This window comes from Triticum aestivum, chromosome 1A (genome assembly GCF_018294505.1).
Source record: "Triticum aestivum cultivar Chinese Spring chromosome 1A, IWGSC CS RefSeq v2.1, whole genome shotgun sequence".
NCBI lineage: Eukaryota > Viridiplantae > Streptophyta > Magnoliopsida > Poales > Poaceae > Triticum > Triticum aestivum.
Window position 1 is genome coordinate 77,882,337 of NC_057794.1, and position 17,346 is coordinate 77,899,682.

Consider the following 17,346-nt stretch of genomic DNA (forward strand, 5'->3'; position numbering starts at 1 on the left):
CCGTATGTACTTCACAAATCTCTATGCTATATTTGGAGCCATTTCAAATAACTGTTCTACTTGGAGCTATTCTCAATTGTTGCTCCATTATACGTATCTGGTATCTCTACTCAGAGCTATCCGGATAGGTGTTAAGCTTGCATCGATGTAACTCTTTACGTCGAACTCTTTATCACCTCCATAACCAAGAAACATATCCTTATTCCTCTAAGGATAATTTTGACCGCTATCTGGTGATCTACTCCTAGATCACCTTTGTACCCTCTTGCCAGACATGTGGCAAGGCACACATCAGGTGCGGTACTCAGCATGGCATACTGTATAGAGCCTATGACAAAAGCATAGGGGAAGACCTTCGTCCTTCCTCTTTCTCCTGCCGTGGTCGAGCTTTAACTTCATAACTTCATACCTTACAACTCAGGCAAGAACTCCTTCTTTGACTAGTCCATCTTGAACACCTTCAAGATCATGTCAAGGTATGTGCTCATTTGAAAGTACCATTAAGCGTGTTGATCTATCCTTATAGATCTTGATGCTCAATGTTCAAGTAGCTTAATCCAAGTTTTCCATTGAAAAACACTTTTCAAATAACCCTATATGCTTTCCAGAAATTCTACATCATTTCTGATCAACAATATGTCAACAACATATACTCATCAGAAATTCTATAGTGCTCCCACTCACTTCTTTGGAAATACAAGTTTCTCATAAACTTTGTATAAACCCAAAAGCTTTGATCATCTCATCAAAGCGTACATTCCAACTCCGAGATGCTTACTCCAGTCCTTAGAAGGATTGCTGGAGCTTTGCATACTTGTTAGCATTTTTCAGGACTGACAAAACCTTCTGGTTGTATCACATACAACCTTTCCTCAAGAAAATCGTCAAGGAAACAATATTTTGACATCGTATCTGCAAGATTTCATAAACAATGCAGTAACTGCTAACATAATTCCAACAGACTCTTAGCATCGCTATGAGTGAGAAAGTCTCATCGTAGTCAACTCCTTGAACTTGTCGGAAAACATCTTAACGACAAGTTGAGCTTTCTTAATGGTGATACTTACCACCATTGTCCGTCTTTCTTTTAAAATCCATATGTACCCAACAGCCTTATGACCATCAAGCAGTTCTTCCAAAGTCTACACTTTGTTTTCATACATGGATCCTCTCTCGGATTTTATGGCCTCGAGCCAATTTTCGGAATCCGGGCCCACCATCGCTTCTCCATAGCTCGTAGGTTCATTGTTGTCTAGCAACATGACTTCCAAGACAGGATTACGTACCACTCTGAAGTAGTACGCATCCTTGTCATCCTACGAGGTTTGGTAGTGACTTGATCCGAAGTTTCATGATCACTATCATAAGCTTCCACTTCAATTGGTGTAGGTGCCACAGGAACAACTCCCTGTGCCCTGCTATACACTGGTTGAAGTGACGGTTCAATAACCTCATCAAGTCTCCACCATCCTCCCACTCAATTCTTTCGAGAGAAACTTTTCCTCGAGAAAGGACCCGATTCTAGAAACAATCCATATTGCTTTCGGATCTGAGACATGAGGTACACCCAACTGTTTTGGGTACTCTATGAAGATGCATTTATCCGCTTTGGGTTTGAGCTTATCAGCCTGAAACTTTTTCACATAAGCATTGCAGCCCCAAACTTTTAAGAAATGACAGCTTAGGTTTCTCTAAACCATAGTTCATACGGTGTCATCTCATCGGAATTACGTGGTGCCCTATTTAAAGTGAATGTGGTTGTCTCTAATGCCTAACCCATAAACTATCGTGGTAATTCGATAAGAGACATCATGGTATGCATCATATCCAATAGGGTGCAGTTATGATGTTCAGACACACCATCACACTATGGTGTTCCAGGCTGTATTAGTTGTGAAACAATTTCCACAATGTCTTAATTCTGTGCCAAACTCGTAATTCAGATATTCATCTCTATGATCATATCATAGATATTTTATCCTCTTGTCACGACGATCTTCAACTTCACCCTGAAATTACTTGAACCTTTCAATAATTCAGACTAGTGATTCATCAAGTAAATATACTTAGCATCTACTCAAATCATCTGTGAAGTAAGAATATAACGATATCCACTACATGCCTCAGCACTCATTGGACTGCACACATCAAGATGTATTACTTCCAACAAGTTGCTTTCTTGTTCCATCTTACTGAAAACGAGGCCTTTCAGTCATCTTGCTCATGTGGTATGATTTGCATGTCTCAAGTGATTCAAAATCAAGCGAGTCCAAAGATCCATCAACATGGAGCTTCTTCATGCGTTTTATACCATTGTGACTAAAATTGCAGTGCCACAAGTATGTGGTACTATCATTACTATCTTATATCTTTTGGCATGAACATGTGTATCACTACGATCGTGATTCGATAAACCATTCATTTTAGGTGCAAGACCATTGAAGGTATTATTCAAATAAACAGAGTAACCATTATTCTCCTTAAATGAATAACCATATTGCGATAAACATAATCCAATCATGTCTATGCTCAACGCAAACACCAAATAACACCAATCCCGATGGTAAACGGAGCGTGCGATGCTTGATCACATCAACCTTGGAAACACTTCCAACACATATCATCGTCTCACCTTTGACTAGTCTCCATTTATTCCGTAGCCTTTCATTTTGAGTTACCAACACTTAGCAACCGAACCGGTATCTAATACCCTGCTGCTACTAGTAAAGTACACATTTAATATAATGTATGTCCAATACATACTTCTTTCAACCTTGCTAGCCTTCTCATCTACCAAGTATCTAGGGTGGTTCTGCTTCAGTGACCGTTCCCCTTATTACAGAAGCACTTAGTCTCGATCTTGGGTTCAACTTTGGGTTTCTTCACTAGAGCAGCAACTGATTTGTCGTTTCATGAAGTATCCCTTTCTTGCCCTTGCCCTTCTTGAAACTAGTGGTTTTACTAACCATCAACAATTGATGCTCCTATTTGATTTCTACTTTCGCGGTGTCGCGAATAGCTCAAGGATCATCATATCTATCCCTGATATGTTATAGTTCATCATGAAGATCTAGTAGCTTGGTGGTAGTGACTTTGGAGAACCATCACTATCTCATCTGGAAGATCAACTCCCACTCGATTCAAGCGATTGTAGTACTCATACAATCTGAGCACATGCTCAATGATTGAGCTTTTCTCCTTAGTGTCCAGGCTTAAGAAACTTGTCAAAGGTCTCATACCTTTTGACGTGGGCACTAGCCTAAAATCCCAATTTCAGTCCTTGGAACATCTCATATGTTCTGCGATGTTTCAAAAACGTCTTTGGTGCCTCAATTCTAAACCATTTAGCATTACGCACTGAACTATCATGTAGTCATCAAAACGTGTATGTCAGATGTTCGCAACATCCACAACCGACGTTCGAGGTTCAGCTCACTAAGCGGTGCATTAAGGACATAATCCTTCTGCGCAGCAATGAGGACAATCCTCTGTTTACGGACCCAGTCCGCATAATTGCTACTATCAACTTTCAACTAAATTTTCTCTAGGAACATATCTAAAACAGTAGAACTAAAGCGTAAGCTACGACATAATTTGCAAAGTCCTTTTGACTTTGTTCATGATAATTAAGTTCATCTGATTATTTAATGAACTCCCACTTAGATAGACATCCCTCTAGTCATCTAAGTGATACATGATCCGAGTCAACTAGGCCGTGTCCGATCATCACGTGAGACGGACTAGTCATCATCGGTGAACATCTTCATGTTGATCGTATCTTCTATACGACTCATGTTCGACCTTTCGGTCTTCCGCGTTCTGAGGCCATGTTTGTACATGCTAGGCTCGTCAAGTCAACCTAAGTGTATTGCGTGGGTAAATCTGGCTTACACCCGTTGTATTCGAACGTTACAATCTATCACACCCGATCATCACGTGGTGCTTTGAAACAACGAACCTTCACAATGGTGCACAGTTAGGGGGAACACTTTTCTTGAAATTATTGCGAGGGATCATCTTATTTTAGCTACCGTCGTTCTAAGCAAATAAGATGTAAAACATGATAAACATCACATGCAATCAAATAGTGACATGATATGGCCAATATCATTTTGCTCCTTTTGATCTCCATCTTCGGGGTGCCATGATCATCATCATCACCGGCATGACACCATGATCTCCATCATCGTGTCTTCATGAAATTGTCTCGTCATCTATTACTTCTACTACTATGGCTAACGGTTTAGCAATAAAGTAAAGTAAATACATGACGTTTATGTTGACACGCAGGTCATAAATAAATTAAGACAACTCCTATGGCTCCTGCCGGTTGTCATACTCATCGACATGCAAGTCGTGATTCCTATTACAAGAACATGATCAATCTCATACATCACATATATCATTCTTCACATCCTTTTGGCCATATCACATCACACGGCATATGCTACAAAAACAAGTTAGACGTCCTCTAATTGTTGTTGCAAAATTTTACGTGGCTGCTATAGGTTTCTTAGCAAGAACGTTTCTTACCTACGCAAAAACCACAACGTGATATGCCAATTTATATTTACCCTTCATAAGGACCCTTTTCATCGAATCAGATCCGACTAAAGTGGGAGAGACAGACACCCGCTAGCCACCTTATGCAACTAGTGCATGTCAGTCGGTGGAACCTGTCTCACGTAAGTGTACGTGTAAGGTCGGTCCGGGCCGCTTCATCCCACGATGCCGCCGAATCAAGATAAGAGTAGTAACGGCAAGTAAATTGACAAAATCGACGCCCACAACTACTTTGTGTTCTACTCGTGCATAGAAACTACACATAGACCTAGCTCATGATGCCACTGATGGGGAACATAGTAGAATTTTAAAATTTTCTACGCATCACCAAGATTAATCTATGGAGTCATCTAGCAACGAGAGAGAGGAGTGCATCTACATACCCTTGTAGATCGCGACCGGAAGCGTTCAAGAGAACAGGGTTGATGGAGTCGTACTCGTCGTGATCCAAATCACCGATGACCGAGCGCCGAACGGACGACACCTCCGCGTTCAACACACGTACGGTTGGGGAAGACGTCTCCTCCTTCTTGATCCAGCAAGGGGGAAGGAGAGGTTAATGGAGATCCAGCAGCACGACGGCGTGGTGGTGGAAGCAGCGGGGATCTCGGTAGGGCTTCGCCAAGCTCAGCGAGAGGGAGAGGTGTTACAAGGGGAGAGGGAGGCGCCAGGGGCTAGGGTGCGGCTCCCATGCGCCTCCCCACTATATATAGGGGTGGAGGGGGCTGGTTGCTTGCCCTCCAAGTCCATTGGGGCGTTGGCAAAGGTGGGGGAAAGAAATCCCATCATTTCCCTTCCCCACCGATTGTTATCCCCCCTTTTTAGGGATCTTGATCTTATCCCTTCGGGATATGATCTTATTCCTTCTAAGGGGGGATCTTGGTGCGCCTTGACCAGGGGTGTGGTGCCTTGCCCCCACTACCCACGTTCATGTGGGTCCCCCCATGCTGGTGGGCCCCACTCCAGAACCTTCTAGAACATTCCCAGTACAATATCGAAAAATCCCGAACATTTTCCGGTGGCCAAAATAGGACTTCCTATATATAAATCTTTACCTCCGGACCATTCCGGAACTCCTCGTGACGTCCGGGATCTCATCCAGGACTCCGAACAACTTTCAGGTTACCACATACTAATATCTCTACAACCCTAGCATCACCGAACCTTAAGTGTGTAGACCCTACGGGTTCGGGAGACATGCAAACATGACCGAGACGACTCTCCGGTCAATAACCAACAGCGGGATCTGGATACCCATGTTGGCTCCCACATGTTCCACGATGATCTCATCGGATGAACCACGATGTCGAGGATTCAATCAATCCCGTATTCAATTCCCTTTGTCCAGCGGTATTGTACTTGCCCGAGATTCGATCGTCGGTATCCGATACCTTGTTCAATCTCGTTACTGGCAAGTCTCTTTACTCGTTCCGTAGCACATCATCCCGTGATCAACTCCTTGGTCACATTGTGCACATTATGATGATGTCCTACCGAGTGGGCCCAGAGATACCTCTCCGTCACATGGAGTGACAAATCCCAGTCTCGATTCGTGCCAACCCAACAGACACTTTCGGAGATACCCGTAGTGCACCTCTATAGCCACCCAATTACGTTGTGACGTTTGGCACACCCAAAGCATTCCTACGGTATCCGGGAGTTGCACAATCTCATGGTCTAAGGAAATGATACTTGACATTTAGAAAAGCTTTAGCATACGAACTACACGATCTTTGTGCTAGGCTTAGGATTGGGTCTTGTCCATCACATCATTCTCCTAATGATGTGATCCCGTTATCAACGACATCCAATGTCCATGGTCAGGAAACCGTAACCATCTATTGATCAACGAGCTAGTTAACTAGAGGCTTACTAGGGACATGGTGTTGTCTATGTATCCACACATGTATCTGAGTTTCCTATCAATACAATTCTAGCATGGATAATAAACGATTATCATGAACAAGGAAATATAATAATAACCAATTTATTATTGCCTCTAGGGCATATTTCCAACAACACCACCATATGCTGACCACTCCACATCTCTTTTCTCATTACCAGACCAGTGCCCGGCAATGGCTTTGGCGATACCAAAAGTTTTCAAGAAGACAATACACAAGCTGTGCCGCTGGCACATTATAAAGAAGTACAGGGAACACCTCGCATACATGTACTACCTGCATGAAGACTTTAAGGATGAATTCACATCAATCCTCAACTGGCCCCTCATGCCAACTGAGTTTGAGGATGCCTGGAAAGGACTCATGGATAGGTACAACCTCCATGATGATGCCATGATGGTGGCCATGTGGAACGAGCGTGAGAAATGGATATCAGCCTACTTCAAAGAAATTTTCTGCGCCAAAATGACATCCACACAGCGAAGTGAGAGCATGAACTATGTGCTCAAGAAGAACTTTGTAAGTGAGAGACAAAACCTGCACCGGTTTGTCAGCCAGGTAAACTCCTGCGTCAAAACCAGGAGGCAGACAGAGAACCAAGAGACAATGGGTAACAAGGTATAGCTCTATCACCTGTCGTGAGACAAAAAACATACTTACTAAAGTAAAACTTTATTAGTTAGACAAGTTTTTGCTGTGAGAAAACTAACAATTTGGTCTTCGCGGCGACAGAGACTGAAGAGCCCACAAAGTACCTCGTGCACTACAACAACCCGCAAAAACTATCGGCATGGTCTTAGCACACGTTCCAGGTGGTTGCAGACCCCGTGGGAGAAACATATGAGTGCGAGTGCAGGCTATGGGACCACACAGGTGAGGACTACAAAAAAAGATGTTACATACTGTACTACTTTGTTTGCAAAGTTTTTGTTCGAATGAAATGACAAAAAACATGCACCTCTTCCAAAAATAATACATGTATTTTCTGCGTGCATGTCCTGTGCATGATGCAACAATTAAGGCTGCCAGTGTTGCAGAGAAATACATCCTCAGGAGATACACCAAATGCCTGAACATCCAGCCAACATTCGACAGAAATGACTTGAGGATAGTAGCGTCAAACAAGGCATCCCAATATTGCATTGAAAGCTCACTGCTGACGCTCAACATGAGGGTGCACAGAAAAAGTTTGAGAAGCCAAGAGCAAATGGCGAGGTCGCGGGTCGTCATGGAGAAACTTGAACAAGAACTCGACGCCATGCATTCTGCTAAAAATGGAGGTGTGACGGACAATGAAGCCATTGAGAAGGATATTGCTACAATGTTATCCGAGATGAATCATCTGGGAGCTGTTGACCCGTTCGACAACGAGGAAGAGGAGCAGTAGCAACCAGAGCTTGCCCATGTGCACACTCAAGAGCACCAACAAGCTCACATGCGAGATCATGAGCTTGATGGTGCTGTAGGCGAATGACATGACAACAGCACATCCTACCAGCAGTAGCAGGAAAGAGTGATTAAACCACCCATATTCGCAAACACAAAGGGGAGGAAGAGCAAAACGCAGGCAGCGAAAGCAGCAGCCAAAAAGCCGCCACGCCCCATCAAGCATGTGGAATTTGGCCCGGACTGCAAACCTCTCGGGATAAGGGCATGCGGATTCTGCAACATAGTGAGTAACCATAACTACCGCACATGCCCACTCCGCACAGATGGCACTGTCAACAAGCACAAGCAGATTGGAGCCACCCAGGTTTCTACCAATGGAGACAACACACGTAACAGCTACACTTACCGCAAGTGTGGGGGAACTGACGGGCATAATGCACGCATGTGCAAAGTGGGCAAGGAGGTCATTGGCGCTGAACAAACACAGGGCAAAGTGTAGAGTTCCAACAAATCAAATGAAGACAATGAAGAAGAAGAGTTTGACGAATGAAGATGACAGTGTCGGGGACGAGGAAACTGAAACTGATGATGAAGCTGCCAAGGCTCAACCAGGAAAGGGCACGGGCAAGGCACAACATTCGAGGCCAGTTAGGAGAAGCTCAAGACTGAACAACTGAACAATACATAGTGGTCTCAGTTCCTCGGCACACAATGAGGAAACATTTCAGAAACACTGTCGTTACCAAAACTTATTTAGCTTTATCGTCGATTTCTCGATCAGTAGTATAGTTAAGATATAAATTGTGATTTGTGCCCGCTGGACCAGTGACATTATTATGTAATCCATTTGATAATCCTTTTGAATGCAGTCACAAAATACATTTGAAAAAACTTATCTGGATTTATCTGACGCAAACGCTACTATCGACCAGTAACTCAGCAGCAAAAATATGTCAAGGAAAATTTAAACTCTTGTAGTACATCAGTACCGATAGTTCTCAATCGTCAGTACAAATGTAGAGTACACATCAGTACTGATATAATTTGTGATTTGTGCCCGCTGGAGCAGTGACATTATTATGTAAACCATTTGATAATCCTTTTGAATGCAGTCACAAAATACATTTGTACTGACAAAAAACACTACTGTCAACCAGTAACTCAGCAAAAAAAATTAAGGAAAATTTAAACTCTTATAGTATATCAGTACTGATAATTCTCAGTCGTCAGTACAAAGGCAGAGTAAAACAAACACACCCATGAACACCTAAAAAAACATCGTTTTGAAAAAACAAAGCTATGTCTGCTTCTGCCAGTCCCAATTCAGAAAGACCATCAATACATAAAAATAATAACCTCAAACAAAAATGCGAGTATAATACATTCTGTACTGATGAAAATCTGATTTATCTGTAAAAAATACTCAGAGATTATCTTGATATAAACAATCCTTTAAAAATACAAAAATTGTTTTAAAAAACATTAGCATCACACATAGTCTCACTGGTATTTGGTAAGTTCAATTACACTTCAATCACCAGTCCAAGTACCACAGTAGAGGATTACAAACCTCCATCATCACCAACCCTGACATGTGCAAGTGGGATAAGCAGCCGATAAGTACAACTTGACAAGATGAATTAGTGCGACAGTAAAATGCCACCATCACCACCCTTGAGACGTGCAAGTGGGATTTAGCAGGTCATAAGTACAGCTTGACAAGACTAGTCAGTGCAGCAGTAAAAACCATTGGACTTGGACAGTTACTTCTTCCAGGACACCACCCGCGCCACCCATTGAGCGGTTGCCACAAGGGACTGCAAACAGTGACCCCACGCCACTACACCCACTACACCCACACCCCCGACGAACTGCCTCCCACAAATCCCCGTCGACGCACTGCAAAAAAACCCCATTATCTTCCATCTCTCCATCATCCCCACAAACAACCATTTCCCTTCCATCTCCACTGCACACAAACCACAAACTTCTCTCTCACAAGCCCATAGCCGCCGGAGGAGGGCGATGGCGGAGGAACCGTCCACCAAGCGTCATCAAGATGAGCCATCAGACAAGAGCAGCAACCTCGTCGACGTTCACGTCGCCGGCGAGAAGCGTGAGTACACCAAAACCCTCAGATAGGTTTAGCTCCATGGCAAGGAAACGCTGGAGATCGTCTGCACTAGCGAACCAGACAAGGTCGACGAGATGATCTCCAGGCTCTGGAGGAAGGCTGGCGGCAAGGTTCGTAAGATCATCAGCGTTGGTGTGCACTACACCAGAGAAGATGAACCTCCCCGAATGGCAGCAATCCTGCAGTTGTGCGTCGATGAGCTATGCTTGGTGTACCACATCGTAGCGGCCACAAAATGGTGAGCCACCCTACTCATTTGCCATGTTTGGTTCATCTGTTTTATTAGTACTGTATCCTAAAAATTTCATCAAACTTGTTTCCCAACTAGATGTACTAGTGTGGTTTGTGAAAAGTGGATGCACTTCTGCATTTTCTCAAGTAGATACACTATAAATGTATTTTTGAACCTGATGCACCGGATTACTATTTGGAAAATCTTGCGGAAGATTAATTTCTGAAGTTGATCGACTAGTCTAGTTTCTGAACTTGATACAATAGTGTAGTTTATGTAGTCTATGTATTAAAAAGATGTTTCTGAACTTGATGTAGTGAATTATTTTCTGAATTTGATCTAATGTTATTTTCAAAAGAAAATAAACTAAGAACTTGGTGAAGCACTGTTTATGTGTTATCCTATTCAACAAAAGTAAACTAAAGTAGTACCAAAGGAGAACATACAACATTGACTGAAACCATGTATAATCCAAAAAGAAGAATAACATGATGTACTTAATTTAATTTTAGAACTTTATTTACTAGTTTTTGAAGTACATTCATCCATTATTTATGCTACATAAACATCTACTTCATAGATTCATCACTTGTAAAACAAAACAAAAATGAATAATTCAAACATCAAAGTAATGCTAATTTTCAAAAATGTCTCTCCCCTTGCAGGCCCGAGCGCCTAAACGAGTTGCTGCAGCATAAGATGTTGTTCACATTTGCCGGTTTCAGCATTGAAAGTGACAAAGAGAAGCTGAAGTTGTCCAGTTTGGAGATCAACCCCGACAAGTTCATCGACATTCAGCGCAAGTGGAGAGTTCCATACACCGGAAAAGAGTACGACTCCTTGACTGATGTTGCAGCCAGCGTCATCCACCCATTCTACAAAGGCATGAAGAAGAACATCAACACGCAGGAAGACTACAAACTATGGGGGACCAGCCCGCTGCCAGACAACCTCATCGAGTACGCAGGAGTAGATGCATATGCCACGTACAAGGCATGGAGCATGATCGACTACATCGCAGATGGTTTGGAATTTGCAAAAGAGCAGGAGGCTGCGAAATTATACGACCACCCCTATTGCCCCTTTTAGGGATGAAGATACATCAGAGCATGCCTTCGTTTTCCTTCCGCTTGTGCTTGCCTTTTATCTTGTTGTTTCAAATTAGTAGTTTGCTCTTATTGGGTTGAACCAGTATGATTATGTCGTGCTTGTCATGGTTGAACTAGTTTATTTATGTCATCAAGTACAATGTTTGGCTTATCTCATTATATAAGTTTGGTAGCTTCGTATGTTGTTAATCCATCATTTCAAATTCAAAAGTAGCTTCTAAATAGAACTTTGTGGCTGCTCTAAAGTACTAGTTATGATGCAACTAATCACACAACGTTGTTCCATGTCTAGTTTCGATTCAGTATTGTATAGAAAACATAACGTTGAGAACAATCAGCACAATTTGAGTTGCTTAACAACGCTTCAAAAGTTGAAGCAAAAATTCTTAGTACTTCATGTAGTGTTCTCATTCATATGTAGCTGCTAGATAATTAACAAGTACTACAAACAGAAAAAGTTAAGAAGCATCAGCACACACTTATGTTGGTCGCTTGTAGATTAAGAATCACAGTAGTAGTACACTTGATCGGACAGTACATACTTACTAAAATAAAAAGTACATAGAAGCATCAGTCCGTAAGCGCTACTATGGATGGACTATCAGTACAACTTAGTCTACACACAAGTACATCTTAAAATTACACTTACACAAAACTGACATGAACTAGAACAAAAAGTTTCAGTCCAAGTTACTGCTGGAGTCAAGTACTAGATTCAAACAAACAAAAAAAAGAAAAAACTGACCGCCCAAGGTCAGGCGCAGGCCCTGACACTGCTAGATACTTGAACTCGAGCCCATAGGTGAATCCCTAGTAATCCGCACAACGCAGGGCCCACCGATCAGGGCCCACAGGTCAAGAGAGAGAGAGCGAGCGCCGTGTATAAGTGCTCAGGTAAGTATTCGGAGGAGTTCGACCAGTGAGCCTCGGCTGCGCTTATAAACAGGTTCAGAGCCCCCTCGACTAGCAAGGTGGGACTAAACCCAGAGCGCATGCGCACGCCGCACTGCACAGCCGCGCGGACGAGCTATCTGGGCCGGAAAACAGCCCAGTAGCCAGCATCGTTTACAAAAACCACACCAAATAAGCCAAGTTAAACAAACCAAAGGACGAGGCAAAGAAATATAAACTACAAGAAAAATGTTCGAAACTGAAAATATATAAATTCAAATACTAGTTCGCAGGAAATATCTTTGAATACGAAAAATGTAAATAAAAATAATTTTAGCTTTGCACCACGGATGATAAAAAAGGGAGAAAATATGATACAAAAACAATGAACCTCTAAAAAGAAGAGAACTTAATAGCCTATCTGTTAAATGTACATAATTTAAAAAACCGAATTAAATATTACTTTCAAGTTCAACTACTAAAATGCAAAAAGTTCAAACATACAATGTTTGTCAATTATGCTAAAATTCTTATTACATAAAATCTAACAAGTTCAACTACTAAAATGCAAAAAGTTCAAACATATAATGTTTGTCAATTATGCTAAATTTCTTATTTACATAAAATCTGACAAGTTCAACTACTAAAATGCAAAAGGTTCAAAATAGAATTTATTTGTCAATTATGCTAAATTTCTTATTTATATAAAATCTCACAAGTTCACCTACTAAAATAAAAGAAGTTCAAATAGAATTTATTTGTCAATTCTGCTAAATTTCTAATTTATATAAAATCTGTACACACCTCAACAAACAATCTGGTCGTAAAATAATCTCAATCCCACAAACCACCGAAAAAACAAAAAAACTCAGTTCAAACATACATATGACATCAGTACTAAAAAAGCAGGATCAATCAGGCCACTCACACCACTACGACACCAAATTTCAAAACCGCACGCTGTATGAAATTACATTTCATTTCACACAGCACTAAACCATAAATGCACTAAAATGAGAATACAAAATCTATAAAGGCCTAACTTAGGTAAGTACAGATGAAAATAAAATAAGTACCAGTTTTGAGCAACAACTCCCAGGGCACTAAAAATGTCTTCAGATAAACTAGTCTATAAGACTTCAGTGGAAAAACAAATACTTAACATCCTCAGGGAAAAACATCACAAAGCATACGTCACCTAAACAGTCCAAAATGCCGTCATCACCACCCCTGAGACATGCAAGTGGGATTTAGCAGGTCATAAGTACAGCTTGACAAGACAAGTCAGTGCAACAGTAAAACCATTTGAATTGGACGGTTGCTTCTTCAAGGCCACCACCCGCGCCACCCACTGAGCGGTTGCCACAAGGGACTGCAAACAGGGACCCCCACGACCACCACACCCACGCCCCCGACGAACCGCCTCCCACACATCCCCGTTGATGCACTGCAAAATACCCCATCGTCTTCCATCTCTGCCTCATTCCCAGAAACCACCATTGCCGCTTCAATCTCCACTGCACACAAACCACAAACTTCTCTCTCCCAAGCCTACAGTCGCCGCAGGAAGGCGATGGCGGAGGAACCATCCGCCAAGCGTCATCATGGCGAGCCGTCGGACAAGATCGGCGACCTCGTCGACGTTCACGTCCCCAGTGAGAAGCGCGAGTACACGAGAACCCTCATAGGTGTTGAGCTCCACGGCAAAGAGACGCTGGAGATCGTCTGCACCAACGAACCAGACAAGGCCGACGAGGTGATGAGCAGGCTCAGGATGAAGGGCGGCGGCTTGTATCGAGCTTCATCGGAGTTGATGTGGAGTTCACCAGCGATGAGGAACCTCCACAGATGGCAGCAGTCCTGCAGTTGTGCGTCGAGGAACTCTGCTTGGCTTCCACATCGCAGAAGCCACAAAATGGTAACCCATAGTACTGTTCATTCATCTATTATACTAGTACTACTCACTAAAAACTTCATTAAACTAGTTTCCCAACTAGATGAACTACTATACTTTGTGAAGTGTATGCACGAGTACATGTTTCTCAACTTACATGCAATTCTGAAACTGTGAAGTGGATTGTTTCACCAGATTAGCATCTGAAAAAAATGTTTATAGAATTCTGAACTTGATGCACCAAATTAATTTCTGAACTTGATGTGCTAGCATAGATTCTGATCTTGATGCACTAGTATAGTTTATAGAATTGATGTATTAAAAGATGTTTGGTGAAGTGGTATAGGTCCATATCTTGATGCACATGTTTCTCAAATTAATTTCTGAACTTGATATAGAATTGTCGCGACCAGTTTTAAGGGCTTTAATTTCCAGAAAAGGGCCGTTGTGCTCACCAGCCCCAGGATTACTGTTAGCTGATGAGGCACCAACTTGTTACAAAAATTCCAAGCAAAAGTGCAAAATATGTAGTACAAGACCATTGTGGCCTATGAGTACATCAAATGGTTTCTAGTGGTTGAGGGCGGAAGCGGTTTGTGGATCACCACGGTCTATAGGACTCCATTTCCAACAGGAACAGCTGACCAGGTTAACTCCTATCTTCGCGAGGCTGCTATCACCGTTGCTTAGGTCCTGAGACTGTCATCGCCACGCTCCTCTCCAAGCAAGCAATCTGGCCAAGATAATAGCTAGGGACAAGCCAGTGAGTACTTTGAATGTACTCGCAAACATTTAGAACACAGGTATAATATAATTGATCAACATACACTGAAATATTCTATGATCACATCGTCAGTCATAAATAAAATCTTGATGCATGCAAGCAGGTTATTTATATGCAACCGGAATATGCAATGACAGAATAGAAATAAAATGCACCGATCGGATGTTTGAAGCGACGTCTCGAAAGGATAGTAAAAGTGAGTATGCCTCACTCGGGCGTCTTAGCGACACCACGTAAGGGGCTTATAAAGTAAATAAAATAACAAGCATGCCACCGTCGGGCGTCTGAGCGATGCCACATAAAGGGCTTATGAGAAAATGAAATAACAAACATGCCTCAGTCGGGTGTCTGAGCGACGCCACATAAAGGGCTTATATGAAAATGAAATAACGAACATGCCACAGTCGGGCGTCTGAACGACGCCACATAAAGGGCTTATAATCAAAGTGAATATCCAGGAGGTGGTACCATCCTAGGGATATTCATTATTTCAAACAATGCAAACGGTTAGTCCATAATGATAACAATCATAACCATCATATATCACATGTCATCATCAATATTTGAGTTTAGTGGTTTCTCCTCCGAAGACCGACACTAAGACCGACACTTGACCCATCCCAGACTGTAATCCTTAACCATGGGCACGGCTATTCGAATAGGTTTAATATCTCTGCAGAGAGTGTACTCTTTACCCACGAGTAACGGATTCCTTTAGTCCATCGGACTAATTCCGTCTATGGTCTTTTAATTGAAACACACCTGACTTGCACACACCAGCTTTTACTCGTGTCTGGAATCACCCATGACACCTATTAAGCAAAACTCTAAGTGGGGAGGCTACAACCTCGCGTAGCATGGGATCAAATTTCTATCGCGCGCTCTAAGGGGTGCCCCCCTCTCGGTCCCAACCGGATACACCCATGCCCCCGGACCAGGTGGCATGCCTACTGGCTACAACCGGTATCTTCCACCATGGCCTCTCTGTACGGTGTGTGCCAAGACAAGGGTTAACAACTTACTGAACCATACCCCACCTACGGTAGGGACCAGTGGCAGTACGAAACAAGTATGGGGGTTACCGGAACAAGACTCGATCTATGGCCGACTCAGGAGGCTTATGAGTTCCCTGCATGACATGTATATCAAATATATTTCAACCGACGAAATCACCACCCATTATACCTTACTATGCCATACCGGACATAACCGTCCCGACGGGGACCGGCGACAAGCTCACTCCTACCCAAGGCAGAGGCTTTCCCGGATTCCTTTTCGGCATGCATGCAAGGCACATGAGGATGATTACCATCACAAGTATATTCATTCCCAACAGCAAGGAAAATCACTAATATGCATTCATGCAAATGATCGTATCACCACATAAAATAACGAGTTCTCCGAAATGAGGTGGTGTTATAAACGTGTCAACCAACACATCAAAAATATTCTTGCTAGGGTTCAAGATGCTTGCCTTCATGGTGTAGAAAGGCAGGGTGCACTCCAAATCTTTTGAAAGCTTTCTTCTCTTCCAAAAATCCTATTTTCAAAAATATGCAAATAACACATACTTCAAAAACAGCACAAAAAAATTGTTTGGAAAATTTTCAAATAAATCTTAAAATAAACTAGACAGAATTTGAGAGATGTAGGAAAAAGAATTAATTCATTTGGAGTTATATTTAAAAAGATATAACCAGTCAAAGTTCTGGTCAAAATCTGTTTTTAAAAATAAAACAAAAAGAAAACGTTTCAGCCACTAATACGCTTTCTAAGTAGGGGTTACGTACTTGGGGTTTTACGCTTTCACTTAACACGCGTGGCGGCGGGGTGGGTCACTAACAGTGGGTCCAGGGGGCCCACTGGTCAGGTTTGACTAGTCCTCTCCCTCCTCTTCCTCTGTCCCGAGCGGAGGCGGAACTCCGGCGATCGTCACCGGCGATTGGCGGCTCCTCGCGGGGCCCCGAGGGCGGGGATGGATCCTCCACTCTAGGGCGGTCCTCCGGTGGTCGTCAGGCAGGAGGGGACGGAGGGAGCTACCGGCGCCGAGCTTCGCGGCGGAGGAGGTTTCGGGGGCAAAGTGAATTTTCGCCTGCGGTGAGTCCCGAGCAAAATTGAGTGGGGGTTTGGACACATGAGAGGGAGAGGGAGTTCCTGGTGAAGAGAGTGGAGAGGGGGAGGTCCTGGTGGCGCCGGAACGGCCGGGGCAGTGGCGGCGGCAGGAGTTGCCGGAGAGGAAGAAGATGACCTCCTCGGCTCAATTGGCTGCCATAGGGGGAACTGGAGGAGTGTACTGAGGTTGCATGAGTGCGGGGACGAGGTCGGGCTTCCTTTTATAGGCGAGGCAAGGCGGTTCCGCGGCGGCCGTGGATAAGTTCGCCGGCGAACCGCCCTACTGTGTTACAGGGCGACGTGGCGGTGGCTAGTCGGCTCCAGGAGCTACCGA